The sequence below is a fragment of the Cupressus sempervirens genome, chromosome 5 (assembly GCF_028749045.1).
Source record: "Cupressus sempervirens isolate cs-2001-9-10 chromosome 5, ASM2874904v1, whole genome shotgun sequence".
Classification (NCBI taxonomy): Eukaryota; Viridiplantae; Streptophyta; class Pinopsida; order Cupressales; family Cupressaceae; genus Cupressus; species Cupressus sempervirens.
Genome location: NC_143122.1, coordinates 343,272,711 through 343,297,412, shown reverse-complemented (window position 1 = coordinate 343,297,412; position 24,702 = coordinate 343,272,711). Strand labels below are relative to the sequence as shown.

The 24,702-nt window shown below is 33.2% G+C and overlaps 3 long non-coding RNA genes across 4 annotated transcripts; 2 read left to right on the top strand and 1 right to left on the bottom strand.

Moving 5' to 3' along the window:
• The first annotated feature begins 602 nt into the window (after positions 1–602).
• LOC149556103 (uncharacterized) lies at positions 603–23,664 on the top strand. Its single transcript, XR_016365353.1, has 5 exons — positions 603–879; positions 969–1,906; positions 2,811–2,901; positions 23,423–23,485; positions 23,579–23,664. It is a non-coding gene; the product is annotated as an uncharacterized LOC149556103 (long non-coding RNA).
• On the bottom strand, positions 12,166–17,526 carry LOC149556104 (uncharacterized). Of its 2 annotated transcripts, XR_016365352.1 has the most exons (4): positions 17,320–17,510; positions 16,688–17,038; positions 12,743–12,894; positions 12,166–12,653 (listed from the first exon to the last, which is right to left on the bottom strand). It is a non-coding gene; the product is annotated as an uncharacterized LOC149556104 (long non-coding RNA). The 2 variants fall into 2 exon arrangements; XR_016365351.1 differs by lacking the exons at positions 12,166–12,653; positions 12,743–12,894 and having other exon boundaries at positions 14,351–17,038; positions 17,320–17,526.
• A 109-nt stretch (positions 23,665–23,773) lies between the features above and the next one.
• On the top strand, positions 23,774–24,355 carry LOC149556102 (uncharacterized). The gene is made up of 3 exons (XR_016365350.1): positions 23,774–23,844; positions 23,960–24,024; positions 24,176–24,355. It is a non-coding gene; the product is annotated as an uncharacterized LOC149556102 (long non-coding RNA).
• Positions 24,356–24,702: the final 347 nt, after the last annotated feature.

Below are 24,702 nucleotides of genomic sequence, written 5' to 3'. Positions count from 1 at the left end.
AGAAGGCATCCTGAGAGTAGTAAAAAATGCAGAGATATTAAGGCAAAGAAGACAAATATATTTATAAACAAATATTAAGTCTCATGTGGAGGGATTTGATGCCAAACTCTATTAGTGATAAGGCAAAGACCAGCGTGTGGTTAGATTTTCTGATGGAATCAAAAGGTGAAGTAATTGAAATAAGAGATCAAATCTCTTATTTAGTGATGGAATCAAAAGGTGAAAATTCCAATCTCTTATTTCAATTACTTCACCTTTCGATTCCATCAGAAAATCTAACCACACGCTGGTCTCTGCCTTATCACTAATAGAGTTCGACATTGAAGAGATCAGAAGATTCCGATCTCTTATTTCAATAACTTCACCTTACGATTCCATCAGAAAATCTAACCACACGCTGATCTCTGCCTTATCACTAATAGAGTTCGACATCGAATCCCTCCACATAAGGCTTAATATTTGTTTATAAATATAGTTTTCTTGTCTGCCTTAATATCTCTGCATTTTTTACTGCTCTCAGAATGCCTTCCCAGAACAAGGTCAAGGGGAGTGATTTATACACAAGATATGAGACATCTCTATGGAGTGGAATTATGTTACTCTTCTCTCACAACAATTACACACCACTCCAACTCAATACTACCGAGTATTTTATCTCTTAACAATATTTAAGCAATGGAATTACCACAATGCTCATAATAGTTAGTTTTGGCACTTGCTCTTCTCCTATAAAAATACATTCAGTAGAAAACATGTAGTATTTTGAAACCAAATGTAACAAAATGGAAGTGCAGAAATAAATTTTACGGATTTTTTTTTCCTATGATAGTTTGTTGTAGCCTTTTGTTGATACAAAAACATGCAATAGCAGGCAAGCAGGTATACTTCGATATGATCGACACTAAGCATAATCCATCAGTTTTGAAAGGAAATTGTCTTGTTCATATTTCATATTTGTCTGTTATCAGGAAAATAGAGGATGCACATGATGTGATTGACAGAATTCTTGAACGACTTAAATTTAGTTAGAACACCATGATTGTTGGATATGCCAAATGTTGGATGTTGGAAGAGGCGTGCTACATGTTTGAAACTGTTCCCGAAAAGGTTTTGATATTCTTGGTGGTCTCTCATAATGTGATTTTCATCCTATAGATGTGCTAAAGAAGACATGAATTTTTTCTGTTAAATGCAAAAGGAAGACATGATACCGATTAGACATGTACAGTCAATGGCAACACAGAAAAAAATTATACAGGTTTTTAGCTTATGATAGTTTTATTGCAGGCCTGTATCGATACAAGAAATACAATAGCAGGAAAGTCAGTATACTCTGAAGCTGGATATAAACCATCAATTTTGAAATAGAATCATCTTGTTCATATTTGTCCGCTATCAAAGGAAAAATGAGGATGCACACGATGTGTTTGACAAAATTCCAGAATGAGATAAATTGAGTTGGAACACCATGATTGCTAGATATGCTAAATGTGGGATGTTGGAAGAGGCGTGTTGCATGTATGAAATAGTTCCTATAATGAATTTGATATTCTTGGATGTCTCTCATGATAGGATTTGCATGTGATGGATGTGGGAAAGAAGCCATGCAGTAGTTGCAGGCGTGTATTGATACAAAAAATGCAGCAGTAGGCAAGCAGGTGTACTGTTATATGATCGAATCTTTGATATAATCTACCAATTTTCAAAGGAAATCATTTTGTTATCAAGAAAAACTGAGGATGCACACGATGTGTTTGACAACATTCTTGAATGAGATAAATTTAGTTGGAACACTATTATTGCTGGATATGCCAAATAACGTATATTGGAAGAGGTATGCTACATGTTTGAAATAGTCCTTGCAAAGAATTTGATATTGAGGAGATGTCCCCGGGAATACTTTAAAGTAAGCAGTTCTATGAATTTTACGATTTGTTTCATCTTAGAACTTTTAGCTCCTAAATTTAAGGAATATTTTTCTAAATTTTATGCTTTTGGCAGGAATTTTTTTTGCTTTGGTGAGAATAAAATGTGCAGATCTTTGACTTCTGGTAGATATTATTCCTAAGCTGGTGGGGGTGCAAATCTTAGAATAATGAAAGAGATTTTTCCTAAGCTAGTATTTGGAGTTGCTTAAACTTAGCAACCTACAAAATGGGACTCCTATTTTATAAGAAAAAATCTATATAATCATATTAAAAAATTCTTATAGAACCTCTTGAACTTCAAAATAGAGTTCTAGCACCCCACGAGACCCCTCGCTAAGTGTCCCAAAAAAGATCAAGCAGATAGAAATACCCTTCGCAATAATATAAATAACCGTGACAAATTCCAATGGCTTTGATCAAACAATTATTGCTTGCATTGTTAAAAAAACCCATAACAATTTGACATGCCCACATGGTAGCTCTTTGTTACTTCAACCACATGAATACACTGTGTGTATCCATAGCAATGTGCAACTTGGCAAAGATGAAAACAAGCTCAAAATGTTCTCTAATCTACCATTTCTGTATACATAGAAGTTAGCAAGCTGATGTGTTTTCACTCAAATCCTCATGTACGTTAAAATTTCATCTATCTATCTCATTCACAACCGATAAATTATAATTTGCCCACTTCATTCATGTTTGTTTCAAAATCTTCAAATCTCTGGATTTAATAAACTTGCCAAAATCGGGTTAACCTTCCATTAGTTCGAATTTGTACAATGATGAAAGAAAAATAAAATGGAGTAGAAAAGAAAGATGAAAAGAAGAGGAGGAGCCTCCGCAATGGATGGTTCTTAATTATGTCTCTCTTCTGTGTAGATCTGTGGAGTACTCAATGGAATTCCATCAAAAAGTAATGGACTTTGTCCCCATCAAAAAGACAAGGGACCTTCCGCTTTGATGGAGTTAGGTAAAACCCATTTCTCCATTACAATTCTCTTTATGAATTGTAATTTCTTCAATAAATATAGTTTTTTTTGGAGTATGGTTCAAACATATTTGTAGTTCATATAGTTTCCTAGAGCTCATTCCTTTCTTTGGCATTATACTTCATAGATATTTGTGCTTATCTTCTAGAGCTCACTATTTGTGGAGACCAAATGCTTTCGATTCCATCCATATTTTCTATATAAATAGATGTACAAATATTGTAGATACCATGCATCTAACTTGGGTTTTATGTTTAATGAGTATATTTACATATATGTTTAAGATAACCCATTGCTTGTTCACTATACTCAATATATACGTATGTTCTACAACCTACCCATTTTGGATTACTATTGAGCATCTATTCCTTGGTGCATAGATCTTCATGAATATATGTATATGATTTTTATATAACATGCTGACATACTCTAAGGTATTTTTCTGCACAGAAAGAATCACATGTAAGTTCAATGGCAGCACTGAAAGAAAATGAATGGACTTTTCAGCGTATGATAGTTTATTGCAGGTCTGTATTGATACAAATGATGCAACAGCAGGCAAGCATGTATACTCCGATAGGATTGAATTTATATATAAGCTACCAATTTTGAAAGAAAATATTTTGGTTCATATTTGTTTGTTATTAGGAACAATTGAGGATGCGCACGATGTGTTTGACAAATTTCTCGAGCGAGATAAATTTAGTTGGAACACCATGATTGCTAGATATGCCAATTGTGGGATGTTGGAAGTGGCATGCTACCTGTGTACTAGCAACATTAAAATAAAATCATAAAAGAAACTTGCAAATTATTCCACTGCTATAGCTCCCAAAAAACCCATGTCAACACACATGTTGTAGTTTGTGTTTGAAATGGCAAATAACACCATGAATTGGACAAGATACGATCCTTAAATTATTTCAATGATTTAGAAAAAAGAGAGTAGGATGTTGTTCCATGCTTATGAATTTCATGGATGTGAAGGAAATAAAGTGCCACAACACGTGGAGGAGACCACCCATAACATTATGGAGGACTGTGGGAGTTTTTCTCTTGCAATGAAATCCGCATCAACATTTCTAAATAATACTAAACTGCCAAAGGATTGGCACTCCAAGCTCAGCATGGATTGGACAAGCTATGATCCTTAAATTGTTTCAATGATTTAGAAAAAGGCCAAACCAATGAGAGATGGTAGCCAGTGCAAAATTTTGGGTAGCAACTTAGCACAAGAAGTAGAGAGGTTGTTGTAATCTCCATGCTAAAATTTATGAGATGGAACATTTGACACATAAAGAGAATAGGATGTTTTTCCTTGCTTATATATTTCTTGGATGTGAAGGAAATAGAACACCACAACACCTGGAGGATACTGCCCATAACATTGTGAAGGAATGTGGGAGTTTTTCTCTTGCAATGAAAACCACAGCAACATCACTGAATAACACTAAATTGCCAAAGGATTGTCACTCCAAGCTCAACAAGTTAAAGAAGGTAGTGATGAGGAGATAACAAGAATAAAACCTATAATAGCTTCACAATGGGATGGAAAGAAGAAACTGGAGAAGACTACAGGAAAAACATCAAACGCGAACAGCACCTTATAGGTTACATCTATTCATTCACAGCAAGCACATAGGGATGCTGCCTTACCAAACACATGTTTCTTCAAATTGTAGCCCGTTCCTACAAATGACCATGGAGAAAGTACTGTACATTCCTCCTACCCGCTCTCCACCACACTTAGGCCACTTCACATGGTGTTCATGCAAGCAAGAGGCATTTCTGCCCAAATTAACTCCCAAAGATTCTTGTGTGAATCTGGCTTCCTGCAGCAATAACTTCTACACAAAAAACAATGCCACTACTATTTTATTCAAAAACCAATAACTATGATATGCATCTGTAATCAATTTGCAGTGTGAACAAAATATAAACTAACAAGAAACCACCACAATTTTATTTATTTCATCTATTCAGGGTAGAGTACAAATAACTTTCACAATATCTCGGCCTTCTTTCCACAAAAAAGAAAATCAAATCCCTCTCTCCAGCAATCGATTTTGGAGAGAATATATAAACAATGACAAACAGTTAAAAATTGTTTTTGGCAACCACCAGACCCTTAAAGGTTTTGTTCAATCCTTTACTAAGTGATAACAAAACATCGAAATATGCCCTAAAACATCAATCATTTACTAAGTGATAACAAAATATTAATATATGCCCTAAAACATCAAAGTACCCCCCATAAACAATACGGAAATATTATTCCTGTAGTTGCTCCTGCAGCATACTCCCGGGGGTAAATTTTCTCTCAAGTCCTCTTGGAGACCAACTATTGTGGATCCCCACCTTGCCTCAGAATTTTTGTTTCTAGTAACCAAGTGGCTTCAAAATCTAGAAGGCCCTTCCGCTTGACCAAGTGCTCTACATGCACTTTGTGTCTTGTCGTCATGGCCTCTCTACTATTGATGATGCACTCCATTTGCGGCTTCTCTTTGGAAGGCAACTCTCGAATCCAGTCATTTGTTCATGTGTGGGTTCGACGGTACCAATATCATCATTAGACCCTTTATACAATGTGAGATCTGAGACATTAAATATAGGTGAAATAGCTACATCTGGAGCCAATACCACTTTGTAAGCATTTTCTCCATACTTTTCTAGGATTTCACACGGTCCAATCTTCTTCATCATCAACTTAGTATGGCTTCCCCGAGGTAACCGATCTTTGTTCAGGTGTACCATAACCAGATTCCCAACTTGGAACTGCACATTCCTTCTCTTCAAGTCTGCCTTAGCATTTACCTTCAGGTTATTTTGTTGCAGAGTTTTCCTCACGTGCTCATGCACTTCCACCATTGCTTGAGCAAACTCTTCTGCATTTCCACTCCTTTTCTCCAAACTGTCCACATTCCTGAGTTCCAAAACTCCCCTTGGATGTCTCCCATAAACAACTTCAAAAGGACTCATGCCTGTGCTACAATTCACCATTTCATTTTATGCAAACTCTGCCTGAGGTATGATGGCATCCCAACTACCTCCATGTTCCCGTGTCAAACATCTCAAAAGGTTTCCCAAGGATCTATTAACCACCTTAGTTTACCCATCCATTTGAGGATGATAGGCTGAACTAAAAGATAAATTTGTGCCCAACTCCTTCCATAGGGTCTTCCAAAAGTGACCCACAAACTTGCTGTCCCTATTAGATACAATGCTCAATGGCAAACCATGAATATGAATTATTTCTTTAAAGAACAGTCCTGCAATATAACTAGCATCATTAGTGGTTTTACATGGAATAGAGTGAGCCATTTTAGTGAATCTATCAACAACCACAAATATGTTGTCATAACCGGTCTTTGTCCTTGGTAATCTCATCACAAAATCCATACTCAAACACTCCCAAGGTCTGTTCAGTATGGGTAAAGGCTGATAAAGTCTAGCATTTGTTGACACTCCCTTTGCCCTTTAACATACAAGACAACCTTCCACAAACTTCTTAATGTCTGTTTGCATCTTAGGCCAATAATAAAATCTTTGTACCAATTCCAATGTCTTGTTGAGTCCAAAATGACCACTAAGACCTCCACAATGTTTTTCTTTAATGACATTCTCCCGCATAGAACATTTGGGAATACATAGTTGGCTTCCTTTAAACAACAGTCCATCTTGCACAATGAATTCAGAAAAATTAGAATAAAAACTATCTTCCAACTTAGTGCAAACCTCATATGCTTTGCTGAAATCTCCATCTTCCACATACATTCCCTTCAATGCATCTACACCCATGCTTTGGAGTTGTGCTTCTTGCACTGTTAGCACTCTCCTACTAAGTGCATCAGCCACCTTATTGGCTTGTCCCTTCTTATGCTTGATTGTGAAGGTATAAGCCTACAAACTCTCAACCCATTTCATGTGCCTATGGTTGAGTTTTTCCTATCCATTCAAGAAACTAAGAGCATGGTTGTCAGTATACACAATAAACTCCTTAGGTAACAAATAGTGCCTCCAAAATTTTTAATGCCTGGACCATGGCATACAATTCCAAATCATAAGAAGAATATTTCTTCTTTGCCTCATTCAGCTTCTCACTAAAAAATGCAATGGGTCTGCCTTCTTGACTAAGAACAACCCCTATTGCAAAGCCAGTAGCATCACATTTTATTGTAAAATTTTTATTAAAATCTGGTAAAACAAGAATAGGATACTTGGCTACCTTTTGTTTGAGTTCCTCAAAACTCTTATTTGCTGCATTATTCCATTCAAACTTCGTTTTACCTCCTCCTTTGATGGTGTCTAAAATTGGTGCACAAATGTTGCTGAAGTTCCTTATGAACTTCCTGTAGAATGTGGCCAAACCATGGAAACTTCGAACCTCTCCAACAACCCTTGGTGTTGGCCAATTAATGATGGCCTCCACTTTAGATGGATCCATTTTCGGATCTCCCTTGGATATCACAAATCCAAGATACACCAACTCTTGTTTCAAATAGTCACACTTCTCCAAGTTTATCTTCAACTTTTGTTCTTGTAGCCTTTGAAAAACCATCTTCAAATGCTACAAATGGTCTTCCTTATTCCTTCTATACACCAAAATGTCATCAAGGTAGACAACAACAAACTTCCCAATGAAGTCCTGCAAAACTTCATTCATTGGTCGCATAAATGTTCTAGAAGCATTAGATAAACCAAATGGCATAACCAGCCATTCGTACAACCCTTCATTAGTTTTAAAGGCCGTCTTCCATTCATCCCCCTCTTGTATCTTTATTTGATGATACTCGCTTTTGAGATCTATTTTAGAAAAATATGAAGCTCCCCCCAAACAATCCAACAAATCTTCTATTCTAGGAATAGGAAATCTATATCTTATAGTTATCCTATCAATGGCCCTAGAATCGGTACACAACTGCCACTTACCATCCTTCTTTGGAGCAAGAACCGAGGGTACGACACATGGGCTAAGACTTTTCCCTATCAACCCCTTGTCAAGCAACTCTTGTATTTGTCTAGCAATCTCTTCATTCTGCTACGGTGTCATCTTATATGCTGCCTTGTTGGGTAGCACTGCTCCAGGAGTAAGATCAATCTGGTGACTTATGTCTCTTATCGATGGCAGAGACTCAGACATTACCTCAGCAATGATGTCCTTATACTAGTTCAACAACTCTTCAACTTCTTTCGGGCCTGTTGTTCTACGTTTCTTCTTCCTATCTTCCTTAGGCTTCAACACCAATGCAAAATCCTATTCCATCTTCTTCAAGAGTATTAATGAACTCTTTCTCACCTACCATCAACACACTTGGTCCAACTTGACCAACCCCTTTCTCTTCTCCTTCAGAATTCAATTTGTATGTTACTCCATCCTTTTGGAAGCTATAAGAATTCTTCTCACCATCATGGCGCGCCTTCCTATCGAATTGCCAAGGTCTTTCCAGCAAGAGTTGGCAAGCATCCATGGGTAAGATATCACACAATATTTTATCCTTATATCCCCCTCTACTAAACTCCACCCAAGCTTGCTCATTCACAACTTCCTGTTGCCCTTTGTTCAACCAACTGACCTTGTATGGACAAGAATGTGGAAGTCTCTCCAACTTCAATTTGTTTACAGCCTCAAGTGAGATGATGTTATCTGTGGAACCTGAATCAATTATCACTTTGCACAACTTTCCTTTCACCTTGCATTGAACTCGAAAAAGAGCCCTCCTTTGAGTGGTATCTTCTTTCACCGGTTCCTTAAGAAGTGTCTTCCTTATCTTGAGACTTTCTCTTTTAGTCTTTGTCATCAACTGAACTTCTGGTGAGTTCATACTCACATTATCTTCTTGCACATAAGTAACTGTCCTTTCACCATTTTGAGAAGTAGATGCCCTTTGTGGACACTTATAGTTTGGGTGCCCTATCTAACCACAACTGTAGCACTTCATTCCTAAGAACCTAGATCCTCTGCCTGATCTACCTGACCTTCCTCCATTAGACTCCCTTCCATCGTAGCCTCCTCTGCTACTTGAGTCACCCACTTGCTCCTTAGGGTTAGACTCGCCTTGGGACCTCTGGCCTTGTCCTCTATTGTTGAAGTTTCCTCTACCTCGGTCATTCCTTCCACTTCTCCCTCCTTGTTACTGATCACCCTTCCTCTTAAGCTTCTCTTCAACTTTAAGAGCAAGTTGAAAACACTTCCCCAATGTATCTGGGGCCAAGAGGTTGATCTCCTCCTGTATGCTCATTCTCAGACCATTTAAATACATGGCCACTCTTTCTAGTTCCTCCTCTTGTTTCTTTGCCCTAAGAGTTAACCTATGGAACTCCTCCATATAGGTATTCATGTCCATCTCTTGCTGCTTCAAGCTTTGCACCTTTTGGAACAACTGCACCTCATGATCTGCAGGCAAAAATTGTGCCTTGATTTTTGCCTTCATTACTTCCCATGAAGAAATCAGACTTTTATTATTTTGTATCCTTTCTCCTTGAATATAATTCCACCACGAGAGAGCAGATCCTCTCAGTTTTCCTTTTGCAATCCTTACCCTATCATTCTTTGGAACTTATTCAACTCGAAGTGATTGGTGATTGCTTCAATCCATTCAATCACTTCCTCACTATTGAGACTACCTCCATATGCAGGTAGCTTGTCAGCAACATCTCTTCTTATTGACTTTAAAGCATCAACGAATGCCTTTTGATTTGCAGGCAATTCTATTGGTGGATCCTGGTGCTGTTCTCCTTCTTCATCCCCACTGGCATCTTCTTCCATCTCATTCTCCTTATCCTTGTCACTAGACCCCTTCTTGAACTCCTTCAACTTCTCTTCTAGAAGTTCCTCCATCATCTTTTTGATGGCATCTGGAGTCATACTTTTTGGAGGCATGGTGTGAGCCTCATCTTCAGCCAGTGATTCTTCTGCAGACATACACTTCCCAACAAGACCTTGTCTTGCTCTAATACCAATATGATGAGATAACAAGAATAAAGCCTATAATAGCTTCACAATGGGATGGAAAGAAGAAACTGGAAAAGACTATAGGAAAAACATCAAATACGAACAGCACCTTGTAGGTTACATCTATTCATTCACGGCAAGCACATAGGGATGTTGCCTTACCAAACACATGTTTCTTCAAATTGTAGCCTGTTCCTGCAAATGACTATGGAGAAAGTACTGTACATTCCTCCTACTTGCTCTACACCACACTTAGGCCACTTCACATGGTGTTCATGCAAGCAAGAGACATTTTTGCCCAAATTAACTCCCAAAGATTCTTGTGTGAATCTGGCTTCCTGCAGCAATAACTTCTACACAAAAAACAATGCCACTTCTATTTTATTCAGAAACCAATAACTATGATATGCATCTCTAATCAATTTGCAGTGTGAACAAAATATAAACTAAGTAACAAGAAACCACCACAATTTTATTTATTTCATCTATTCAGGGCAGAGTACAAATAACTTTCACAATATCTTGGCCTTCTTTCCACAGAAAAGAAAATCAAATCCCTCTCTCCAGCAATCGATTTTGGAGAGTATATAAACAATGACAAACAATTAAAAACTGTTTTTGGCAACCACTAGACCCGTAAAGGTTTTGTTCAATCCTTTACTAAGTGATAACAAAACATCAAAATATGCCCTAAAACATCAATCATTTACTAAGTGATAACAAAATATTAAAATATGCCCTAAAACATCAAAGTACCCCCCATAAACAATACAGAAATATTATTCCTGTAGTTGCTCCTGCAGCAGATAGGCACTTCTAGTGAACCTCTCATGGATGTTATAAAGTTGAGTTACTACTCTCCGAAGCAACTATGCTTCTTAACCCAGCGGATACAATATTGAAATCACTCAAACAATGATAATTAACTCAATAAGGATACACTCTCCTCATGAGGTAACTAATCCCTTATTAAGAAACTATTTATCCCAATAGAGTCTCATTTAATTATCAACCACAGGCATATCTACTTAGATGACACCAATACTATATGTACAAAAAAGTCATTTTAGCATTTATTAAAAGCATAAAAATGAGATTAAAGAGAAGGACATTGAAAGCTATCCATTACTAATTATGCTCACACAACTTTTGTGATGGGTGAGACAGTATGAATTCATAGTAGTTGTAAGAAAAATGTATGTATCCTCATATTAACAATCTTGAATGTTCTGCACTTATGAAATGAATAAACAGTGCATTTAAGAGCCTGAATATGGCATCCAATCCCTTGCCTTCATAGAAAGCTACTCTTGAATCAGTCTGTTCATACTGTTGATCTTCTTGAACACCAACTTTACAAATAAAAATTACATTGTTGAAGGCTGGGGGAACCTAAACTTAGTGCATGAACACAGGAGAAAAATGCATGCATTAAGCAATAATTTTTGGGTTGAAGATCATTTACAACAAATTTTCTATTGCTAGAATGTGAACTAAAGAAGCATTATTACTTCTCTAATTAACCATGATGAAGCAAAGTTTGAGTTCATAGAAGACGAGGACGAAGCTTTGGTTGTGTTGTATGTGCTACTTCTGCATAATTAAAGCAAAATCAATCAAATATTATCATCTATCCATACAAATTACGAATAAGATGTTCAGGAACAGGAAAAAGGTGCAGGGCTCAACTTCTAAATTATTCATAACATATAGATTAAGGACTCGGTAGAAGCAAATGGATCTATCATAACTGCACCAATCACAAGAAGTAAACCTGTAATTAGAGTAATCACTTCTGATAATAAGGACTATATGTCAACAATACAAAGTGATCACAAGGCCATTATTAAGGCACTCATGCTAACAAACAACCAGAGCTATTGTGTGTGAAAATTGGAACCTAAATATTTTCCAATTGGTGGAGTTCAGTGCTTCTGATCCAAAAATCATCAAGGTATTGCATAAATTTGGAGCCAATTGGAATATAAATACTGATGGCATCTGATTGTCATTTTCTGCAAGACTAAATCCATCTCCCTAAAGGTAAAGGGAGGGAACTTTTACATGTGTCTCATGTTGATTTCACAAACTCCTATCTGCATATAGTGACTACTTGAAAATCTAATTATCTTGTATTAAACTTGATGAGACAATGGTTACAGACTCCAAAATTCTACAGTGCATAAACCTTGATAAAAAAAGATACTAAGATGGTTTTTCAAGATTTGGATGTCCTTGGCACTTCCTAAGTTACATTGGATGGACTACCATTCAAAGACACTTCATTCTACTTATAAAGTTGAGAATGGACTAGTCTTCACCTAAATAAGGCGACCTAATTAGGACAAAGAGAAAAATAAGATGTCCTTCGCTAATCAGAGGAAAGTGAAGGCTCTGGTAATCTAGCCATTCTCTATAACAGGCATACTTATCATGCATTAGCTTTTTTGAGTTCTGCAATAATATACAAGTGTGTGAAAAAAGATTAGTCACTTAGACCCATTCTCAAGCTTAAGGAAAAGGCAAAAAGAACAACTTGTTTTGAGCCTACAAAATAGCAGAGTAATGGATCAAGTCTTTACCCTGATGATACACACAAACAAGATTCACAGCCCTGCAAAGACATTAAAGTTCAAACACAAGAACTCTGTTAGATAATAGTTTGAGATTACAGTAGAAGAATCCCACCTTGGAGACTGCCTATATTTAACTGTCATATAAGAAACCTACCAAAAATGAGTAAAACACACAACTCACTTGGATCTTTGGTGGTTATATTACCTGTTCCACAAAATTGCAAGCCACAGATGAATATCCATTCTTCTGGTAATAACTGTTGGAAGCATAGGAGGTACGGGAAGAAAGGTTACCTGGTTGATAACAAGGTTGTTCTGGTTGGATTAGAAAATAGTCCAAGTTACTAGAGTCACAATCCCAATCCAGGGCCTTCTACAAGTCAGATTCATTGGCTTTAGCTGAAGCAATGCACTAACTAGCACCATCAACAGATGTTATGTTGCCCCTGCAGTGAGCGAAGGAAATGCAGTACCACTAAGAAACCCAGTACCACTAATGTCTTTACTGTAGACCTTGGTTTTATCAGGATAAAAAAGTCCCCACATCTGTTCTAATACTACTCCAGGCTTTTTGTTCTCATTCGAGGTAGCAAAAATCACATGCCTGACAAGATTTTCATTGTAACTTAGCATTGTCTGGAGTTGTCACATATCGATACTAAAATCCAGACAACAGGGCTAACCCACCAATAACCTGTAAATTCTACATTGATAATATTATAGTTTACAACTCAATATATTCATCTCGAATTCAAAATAACAAATCAGAAAACTTAATCCATGTACTTGGAAATTGAATTCTGATATATTAAAAAAATCCATTTGACTTAACCAAACACAATAATTAATGCCACAACAAAAATGCAAGGCACTACACTTCAGCTGTCATATCCTCTTCCCCAACTCATCCGCATATATAAACCATAGTAGCTGCAAATGCCAGCTAAATTCTTCAATGCATGGTCGAAACCTGCTTCCTTGGAATATGACCAAATATCTTTTTCAACTTAGTTAACAACAAGAAACAATGAAAATTAAAATAAGCTTCTAAAACAAATAAATTTAACTCATGCCGTATTGACATCAAATTTTTTTTGTCACCACAAGACATTCTGGAAAATGGAGACAAGAAGTGTAGATGACAATAGGCATCCAAAATAGCTCAAATAGCCAAATTACAACTCAAGCATAATAATTTGTTGCTGGCAAAAGACTTCTAACAACAAGATATATGAGTATAATTTGAAACTTGTTTTCAACTGGGCTATACACAAGATCGAAGTTGTAACCAGACAAAGTGGACAATGATTTTTGGCAGCCAATTCATTCAACCTACATTAGATACTACACCAGATTCATGGAGCTTAGTTGCAAAAGAAAATGCACATTTGGTTATTTAAACATTCGAGGGCAAAACTGTGTCAACACTTGTTGCTTTTTAATGCAATATTGTTAAGCATCAATATCTAATCTAGAAACTGTGTGCCACTATCATGTTAGTAAGGAAATTTATATGACTTACAGTATATGGGAAGGAGACGCACCCCATCTTTTGTAGGTGGACTGATAAACAATGTAATAGGTATACTCATATAACTGCTTTGTAACTTGCAAGATCTTGACGTTATGCACTTCTACATTTTATTAACTCTAGCTTCAGATATCATCATATTTGGGAAATGAACTATTAGATGGTAAATTTGTAAGGTAAGATTCCATCTTTTTAATTTAACACACAGAGATCTTCACAATTTAAAATTACAAAATTGGCAAGCTTAACATTCATATTTTTTTTAAACGGCTGAAGCCTTTCATTATATTATTAAATAAATAAAAGAAATTACAAGTCCTCTATTCAAACGAGCACTGGTAGGAAAGAACGGGGAAAGAAAACTTCCAGTCTTGCCCAGAACATAACCCTTTATTATATAGAATTTAAAGGGGCATTTCGTAGTTTATTGCTTACAACTTAGAAAATCTCTGTGAGCTTGGGCTCATCAATATGTTAATGTTTTACATGGATTACATTATGCATTTCCACAAGTAGCACAAATACAATATTGAGGCCAATCGAAGTGAAGAAAGGGGAGAGAAAATCCTAGCCTCCACTTTGTTCCATTGAAAAATCTCTGCCCTATACAACACCAGGTTGCCAAACAGAACCAAAACAAATCTTTTGCTTCCAGCGAGGTTAGTAACATAAGACTAAAACCATAAGAATTAGAATCAGAATAATTCTAAATCAGAAAAGCATCACAGACTTCCACCAGAATGTGTCTTGATTAAGTCACCCAATCAACTACTAAAACTATTAATATATAATGCACAGTACTAAAAAAGGATACAAGACCAACATAGCTTATGAAATACTAAGAGTATAATCCAATCTTTAACAATTTAAGCACCGGAAGTTAAAAGTGACTTATTTTAAAATTAGTCTATCTTATGTAAATTATATTACTCCTGACTGAAAGGACCCTCAGACTTTGAACCGAGAGCATTAAGAAATTAAAATTCTTATCACTAAAAGAGGCATATGTGCCAATCGCAAAAAAGGGGGCAATAAACCACATTTACCTATCTAACCATAATTAAAAGGAACAGGACAAATATGCAAAGAAATTGGCACACATGCTAATATAGACACGACCTGCAACCATGAAGTATAGATTAGAGATAATTACTAAAACACCCATTCAACACATGCAAACCTGCAGAGATAAACAAAACTTCCAAAGACCAGAAAAGAAAAATCCAGCGACTCCAAGCCTAAGCACAGGAAAGCCACATAAAACACGGGAAAAAGCCGAGAGACCCAACAAAATCCAGAGACAGGCCGAGTCACAAAATAAAGATTAACAAGCCAACGTTGGAATGGAGGATATCAACATTCTAAGTTTAAAGACATTAAAAGAATTGAGGAACAAACTAAACCGTAATCACTAAAATACAGAAAAAACAAAACAAACCGTCAAACATATATTGTTAATCCAAAACGTCCTATATACCTAAGGGCAGCCAAGTGGCTGATAAACCCCTTATTGGCTAAATTATCTGTCAGATCTAATAAGTTATTATGAATGAAAGTTACATTATCTAATTTCGGTTAATACTTAGACTCTTCAATTTATGCTTAAGTTAATTATGATTATAGATTAGGATATTTTCACCGCCAACACCTAAATTTGCTAACTTATCTACCACTTTATTACCTTCCCGGAAAATATGGAGAATCTGAATATCTACAAAGAGGTCCATGAGTTTTAAGATTTTTTCCAATTTAGAATTTAAAACCCAGTTTGGTGTTTCCCTTTTTCTAATCATGGTTTATTTTTTGTCAATGTTATAATTCTGTCGGATAAATTATATATATATATATATATATTAATTATTGTATTATTACTATAACTAATGTAAGTTAATATATTAAAGAGACATGTCTCTTCAAGAGGCATGTCTCTTTATATCATATATATATATATATTCATTGGAATAGTAACTTGGAAAATACATAAAACTCCACAAGTGCTATTACAAGTTCATTTTTCACTAACATTTTTTAACATGATATATATTTTAGCATTTCTCATCAAATGAGAGAAAGATCTTTAAAAATATAGAAATTCTTTAACGGGAGTGGGAGTACTAAAGCACTATAGTAGCAAAGGTGCAATTTGGGGAAAATGAAGATTTCCAGTTTGTAAGACCTTTAGGCTTCTATTACATAGTTTCACATTGGACTCTTAGAAGTCCATAACATGGTGCAGCATAATGGCTTGGAAGGTGCACATGATGAGAGGATATTCAGATAAGAAAGGCTAATATAAATCCTATCAGGACATGGTTCACAAATTACACAAGCTTCATATTGGCTTGGAGCATAGACTAATACATAGCAAATTCTAATGAATATCAAATCATATACTCAGACTGTGTGAGTATCTAGGTGATTAAAATTTAATAGCTAGTTCCTAAGGGTATGTTAATCACTCTGATAACTGGATATATTTACTTAGAGTTTTATTTATTATAATGTTCAATATACTTGATGAAAACTCACTTCATGCAGCTATATAATATGGATTTTTTCTTTTGAGGTTCTACATTGTTTTCCTATGAAATCCTATCATCATCAAAATCAACAGTTGCATTTCAGAAAAAAAAAATTCTGATTTCTTTTATAATATCAGAACTTGACATCAGATAAACTTCTGCAAACATGTCATTATAAATTTATACCTGGGAAGAAGCTTGAGGTGTAGTTTCCCTCATGTCAAAGGCTTGATTCTCCCCATTTAAAGATCTTAGTATCATGAAAGCACCTCCACCTAGACCACTTTACATTGGATTCATCACACTGAAACACAATGAAGTTGTTACAGTAGCCAACGGCATGACCCCCTTCTCTACGCACATCAGTCCGAATATCAGAACATTGTTTGTCATCTGCTGCAATAACTTCATGCTTTTCTCTTATAATTTCAGATTTTTCCTCTCAACTCCAGCCTTTTGTATCAAGCCAAGCTCTTATGTGATTTGAATTGGAGAAAGTCCAGATACAAGAAAAAGAAATCACTGTAGCTGCAAGCACTACAATAAAATAAGTACAAGTTAGCACCTTCAAATAAAATTATGACTTTTAAGCTCTCATCCTCGGTTACACTAGACAAAGAGACAATGATTTTAAGAAGATAATTTCTGAGTCTGTACCTAACAGGATGGTAAAACAAAGTGATAGGAAAGAGGAGATCCAATGTAGTTAAAAGCATTGCATAATATTTTGGCCAAAATTTTATAAACTTTTAAATTTTAGTGTTGTAAAGGAAGAGTTTTCAGCCACAAATAGGATATTATGATATTTAGACTATTACCAACACATGTTTTTAAATAGTAAAGGTCTGTTTATAGGGAAGAATACTGAATATGTTGCATCCCGAGTACACTGGAAGCCACAATAGATCTGGTAATTAAGAGCAGAAATTGCATTAAGAGATGAAATTCTTAATGATTCAAATGTCTAAAATGACCTACAACAAATTATAAATATCCAACTGTTAGTACAAAGTACAATGTTTATTGACACCATGAAAGAGAAGTAAAAGGAGAAAGCAAAAGATTACATGGTTTCCATACATCTCTAATATGATCTAAAGCTTGAAGAATACCAGCACTTGCCAAGCTTTTGTGAAAATACAGTACCATGAATGGTAGTACAACAATGAAAGAATTATGATCAATCTCTGTCTTAATTAGACAGTGAAAATATTTACACCATTTTTATCAGTGAATAAAAGATATTTCTTTCTGCTTTTACTATTCTATATTTTGGTGAACTTAAGAGTTGATACTTTTTAACTCTTTGTTTAGATATCATTTGGTTACAAAGATGGAATTAATATATAAACTATCTATTCATACATTATTTTCTCCAATCTCTTTTCTTTCTTTCTTTTTTATCTTTTATCTTTTGCTTTTCCATAGCTTGTGTCATCATTCTATTATCTTGTTTTATGCTTTAAGATTTTGTTAGCCTTTTATTCCTCTTTTTAGAATTATTTCTTAAGTTCAATTTAATATACAATATTAAAAGAAAAAAGGTAGTATGAATTTATTTTATTTAGTCTATAGGCTCTTTGTGGGAAGAAATTAAATTTTTGAGAAAAGTTGTCAATTTGAGTGAAAATTTCTGTTTTTTTTTAAATCTCACTCCACTTTTAACTCCTGCTAAATTGATATTTACTAGTTGTTATGTCCACTTTTAACTATTGTTTTTGTTTTTCTATTTATTTAAAAAAATAATTAGTTGTGATCTCACATTAGCTCATGTTGTGATCTGTATTTATTTAACTTTCGTATTTTAAAATTGATTTAGATTTTAGTTTTTAAATTATTTAATTTTTTTTTTAATACTGTTTTTTAGTTTCTATAAATTTTTTAGTCAATAAAATATTTGTTAGACTTGTTTTTTTATATTATTTTTTTATAATAGATATTTTGATGGGGTTTTTTAAATGATTTTTTTTTCATATTTGATAAATTGAATTTAAATAAATAGTATTTATTAATTTATTTAAAATATTTTAATAAATATTATTTTATATTTTTAAATTGAAAACTATTAATAATCTAATTAATGCCGATAGGCATTCTCAGGATGGGTGGAGTCGGAAGGTGTGAGTGTGTTAATGTTAACATTTACTTTCTAGGTTAAATTTGACAATCATCTACATGTCAAAATCTTAATATTTATTATAAATATGGTATATTTTTAAATAATTATTTAATAAATATTTGCTAAAATTATAAACTTAAGAGATAAATAGTCATTTTTAAAAATAAATAAATTTAAAAAGAACTTAAGAATGTGCAAAAAAAAATAGAAATATAAAAAAATTAAAAGAATGCAAAAAAAATAGAAATAAAAAATATTTTTAGATGTAGTATATTAAATTTTAATCATTTTTATAATGGATATCTATCACATTTCTTTAGATAGATTTATTTAAGATATCTATACTGATTTATTCACATAAGATTATATTTTAAATCCCCATTTATAACTATTATTTTTCTTTTCCTATTTATTTAAAAAATAATTACTTGTGATCTCCATGTTAATCATGTTGCAATCTCTATTTATTTAACTTTTGATTTTTTAAATTAATTTAGGTTCTAGTTTTTAAATTATTTTAATTTATTTTTTATATTAGTTTAGTTTTTCTTTAAATATTTTTTTAAGTTTCTATAATTTATTTAGTCAATAGAATATTTGTTAGAGACATTTTTCATATTATTTTTTGTATTTCTCTTGTTAATTTTTCATAATATAATTTATATGGGATTTTTTTAATGATCTTTTTCATATTTAATAAATTAAATTTAAATAAATAATATTTATTAATCTATTTAAATATTTTAGTAAACATTATGTTATTTAAATTGAAAATTATTAATGATCTAATTTACTCAGATAAGATTATATTTTTTTAAATAATTTTATTATCAAGCACAAAAGTATGCAACTAGTTTTATTTATATTATGTTGTACTTCTACTATTGTATATTTTAAACTTAAGACTTATTATAAGCGTTTACTCTTTGGTTTATTGGATATGTTGATTTTTTTCATTAAAAAAATAAGGGGACCTCATCCCCGTTAGATTTGAACCTTGATAGATTTGAACCTTGAAATTGTTTATTTTTTACATTTTTTTTGTATTATTATCTTTTTCAATAATGTAGCCTTCTTTTCAATTGTGATTTATTAAGTCTTATTATCAATGTACATATGAATGTAATATCAGAATTATTATTATTTATCCTTTCCAATTCGTACTCTTTTATTTATTTTGTCTTTTATATTCTTTCTTTGATTTTCTTTGTTTCTTTTGATTTTTAACTTTTCCACTTTATTTATATTTATATATATAGATTATAGTATATATATTTTACATGTGTAGTAAATATACTATAATATATATGCATTCCCACTTTATATATAGTGTATGCTTATATGTGTATGTATATATAAGTGCAACACACATATAATATTTTTGTAGCTATATATTTAGTTCTTATATATTACTTTCTATTGGGCTATTTATTTCATTTCTTCTCTTATTAGTTTATTTTTTATTTTAGTTTATTTTTATTTTGAAATTATATAATCTCCAGTAAATATATGCTTATCTATTTACTAATAATTCACAATTTACTAAATTACTAAGTAGTATATTTACATATTGAATTGATTATATTTTATTATCATATTTTATTAAAAAAAATAAAAATAAATAAATAATCGATTGATCAAAAAAGATAAATACAATGTCAAAAGGGGAGGTGAACCTCAACCACCAAGTTCAGTAGGAAACCATAAGCAAAGAACTAGCACAATATGTAACAATTATCGAGATTACAAAAAAAAAAATCAGAGAAATTATTCCAAGATTTCATCATGGTCATCAATCTAGTAGGTCCAACCAAACTCTCCTTCCATCCAAGTAACTTTCTTTTGCTCAAGCATATGAGAAAAGAACTCCAATCTATCAGAAAAGGGTCCTCTATTATCCTTCTTTTCTTTAAGCAGTCGTTTAAGAGTCTCTTCAAAAGAAACTTGATTATCAACAATACTGGTCCATTCTAGCCCATTCTTCATCTCGTAGATGAACATCGTGGCATGCCCATCATGCTGAAATCTTTTCAGTTTGTTTTCCTCAAGTCTCATAATACAACAGACCTATGAAATAATCTTAAAATGTATGAGTTTCAAATGAAACAAAGTAAGGGATCTACCAATATCTTGGAATTTCTCCTCATTTCTACATTTCCAAATAAACCATAGAATGTGAGAAAAGAGAATATTCCAAAAGAAATTAACATCCTTCTTAAGACCAGATACGTTTCCAAGAATAATATCCAAAATAGAGACATGATCAGAAATAGAGATTCCAAAAAGCTTACAAATAATCCTAGCAAAATGACAAGTAAAGAAGATATGCCTTATGTTATCAGGAGTCCTAAAAATACTGCAAGAGTCAGCAACACCAATTTGATTCATAACAGGAAGTCTATCAAGAAGAAGCTGCCATTTAAAATGCAAAATTTTGGGAGGAATAGGGTATGTGCAGGATCATGGTGTACCAAAAAGTGGTGATGTGAAAAGAAATAGAGTTTGAAAATGTCTAAAAGTGCTTCAAAATCTACTCTGACTTTTTTTCACCTATCCAAGTATCAAACCTAAAAAGTAAGGCCCGACCCTTATCAGATATTCGATTTGATATCAGATACTCGATATTATCGGATATCCTATATTATAATATCGGATACCTGATAACACTTAAAAATATATAATATGAAATATATATGAAATAATAAATTAGTTATTACATTATATAATTATAAAATAATAAATATATATTATATTATTTATGAAGATTAATATTTTTATATTTTGAAAATCATTCACAAATATTAATATGAGTAAAATATAATAGTATAGTATAATATTATATTATATTATATTATATTATAATAGTATAGTATAGTATAGTATAATATATTATATAATATCATATAATATAATAGTATAATATATTATACTATAATATAATATTATTATATTATACTATTATATAATATATTATACTATTATAATATAATTATTATTCTTATACTATAATATAATATTATAATTATAATTATACTATACTATAATAATATTATTATTATATTATAATAGTATAATATAATATAATGCATTACCTAATATATAGTATTATAATATAAAATATAATATATAGTAATATAATATAATATACTGCTTGACCTGTGGGGTGTTTCAAACTGTAGGATGACGTGGTAGATATCAGATATTTGATATTATATCAAATATCCAATATTGCCCAATATCTATCAGTAGTTATAAAAAAAACACACAACCCGTGGGCTTATTCTCACAGGGTTTTATTGTGTTCAGCACTCGGATATCGGATTCAAGATCGGATATACGATATTAGGTTTTTTTTTGTTTTTCTTATCAATTTTAATATAAATTTAATAGATTTTATCATGAATTTGTTAGTTTTAGTTGAATTTAGGGTTTTCTTGATAGAAATCGTTAATTTTAAGGTTTTTTTATATATATATTATGTTATGCAAATTAATAGGAATGGCTCATCAAAATGATGACAATGAGGCAAGGAATAATATTCCTCATAACCCTCCACCAAATGATCTAGTGCCCCCGCAAAACCGTCCACCAAATGATCCTCTACCCCTTAAAAACCCTCCTTGAATCGAGGATTTGATAAATGAAAATCTCACTGAATTGAGGGGTTTGCAAAGAACATATAATAATGTACCTGCATTAGCTCCTATGTTATCCACATTAAACACCGTAGTGGATAACATTGAAACCCTTACCAACCAACAAAATGTTGCTCTTCGTTGGCGTGACGAAATGCATGAGATGTTTGATGATGGCTTAGACTATGATGAGGTTGCGGCCCTCAATATAACGAAAGAGGATTTGGCTAGCCTTTTTGTAAACCCAAAAAAGGGTATACCAGTTGACAAAAAAAAAACCCAAACTATCGATTAAATGGTGCACAAATGACGCCATACGTGCAAACTTTTGGGATCGTTGGTGGATGGTTTTTGATATCCCTCCACATAGCAATTTAGAGGTGCCATTTTATTTCCTTAGAAAATTATATGCAGAATTTGTGTTGAAACTCAAAGTGAACCATTAGAGCATGAAGTCCAACATGGGTGTAGGAGTAGGAGCTCCTTAGGATAGACCCTCTTCCTAGTAGAAGAAAGATGGCAATTTTGTCCCTCCTGCTGATATCTGCCCCCCTCCTCGAGTGCAACATCCTAATATTATGGAAGAGGCTAGCTCTCAGACCATCAGAGCCATTCATAGACTGAGTAGCCTATTGATATCTCAGGTTAGGTCAGTCCTACCTCCCCATGTTGATGATGTTGGTGCCAATTCATCATTGGCTAGCTCATCACACATTTGTGTGCCTCACGCTTGCATTATGTGCAAGAATATTTTCCTAGGTCCCATAGGTGATCTTCCTGAGTATCATTTTGTATTGGACGAGGATACACTAGAAACACGTACAAAGGATACAGACCCTGATGTGAGAGAGGAGGGGAATGCAGAAGCATGGACTCCTTCGGTGTTGGTACATGTATACATTTTTTTGTTATGACATATGTGATTTAAAGTTAATTTTTATAATAGATTAATTTTAATTTTTAAGCCATATTGACTTATACATGTATGTGATCTTCATTCATGTTTAGTTGATGACCGAGGAGGAGCTCAGATAGATTGATGATGCCATGCTCTCGTCCATTTCATTTGGCCTTGAGACATCTACGCTACATTATGTTGTGTTCTCATTGTTTTTTCTATTTGATATTGTAGCATATATGGTTGTTAATCTTTCTTTTATCTTGCAGGTACCCTCTGTCTTGGGGGGACAAAGTGCGGGGGATGAGCCAACACCTATTGATAAAGGAAAGGTAATTAGGTGCTTTCAATTTGATTAAATATTTATGCATTCTTGTAAAATTTTTGTGGTAATGAAATTTAATTATATTCTTTATTGTATACAGGGTGTGCCTACTAGCGATGAGCCCATACAAGTTTCGCATCGTAGACACTCAGGCATTTCCATTTGCACCAAAAGCCCCATTATATGTATAAGTATCTTTTTTTATATTTTCCTTATCTTCATAAATAAATTCAAAACTAATTTCCATGATATTAAAAACTACTATTTTGTATCTCATAGGAGACTCCTACTGTACATGAGGTTCGACAGGAGAGTTATATAGATTTGATGATGCAACTACTATATCCTGAGGAGGAGCCTACACTAGTAAGTCATAGTTTGAATTCATGATTAAATATGTTATAAATTTAGAATGCTATGAATTATAATGTTATAGTTTAAGTTGTAGATTCATCTGACAAACATATTTGAACATACACAGCCCATAATCAGCAAGGTACGAGCATTGCCTAGGGCATACGAGAGGACTCCTGACCGATGCAAGAGGTCAATGAGAGACGTATTTATTATGAAATTTTAATAGTATAAATCTTCATTAAAAAAAGATCATTATGCATTTGATTAATTCAATGTTAGATACAAAGAATCATATAAATTTAGTAATCTAGCTTTGGGTTTTCCTTTTTTGTTTATGTAGGAGGCATCCGATCCACCTAGTGCATCAAAGAGGCTGCATTTTGATGATCCACCAGCACCCTAGTATAGTATAGTTGTCATAGGATGCATCATAAGACATTTTGAGATGGCATATGCCCCATTGTTTACAAAAAAATTGATATTATACACATTCCAATAGCATGATCAACCACATTTTGTACATGGATCTATGTATTTTGATATATATTTGTGTACTTTGTCAATGGATACACGATCTTTGATATATATTTGTGTAATTTGTCTATGAATACATGTATTTTGATATATATTTTGTCATTTATGTGCAAAATGATATACATATTAATTTAGTATCTAGTATTGTTTAATTTATCATGGATCATGTGTATCGTTCATGTTTATGGAATATCACTAATTTTGATCATGTTTGTTATATTTAATTCAAATGCAATAATTTGTGAATAACATTTTAACAACTTTTATTATCAAATTTGGATGCAATGTTTAATTTGAAGTGCTATCATGACATAAAGACAATTGTTAACCTCG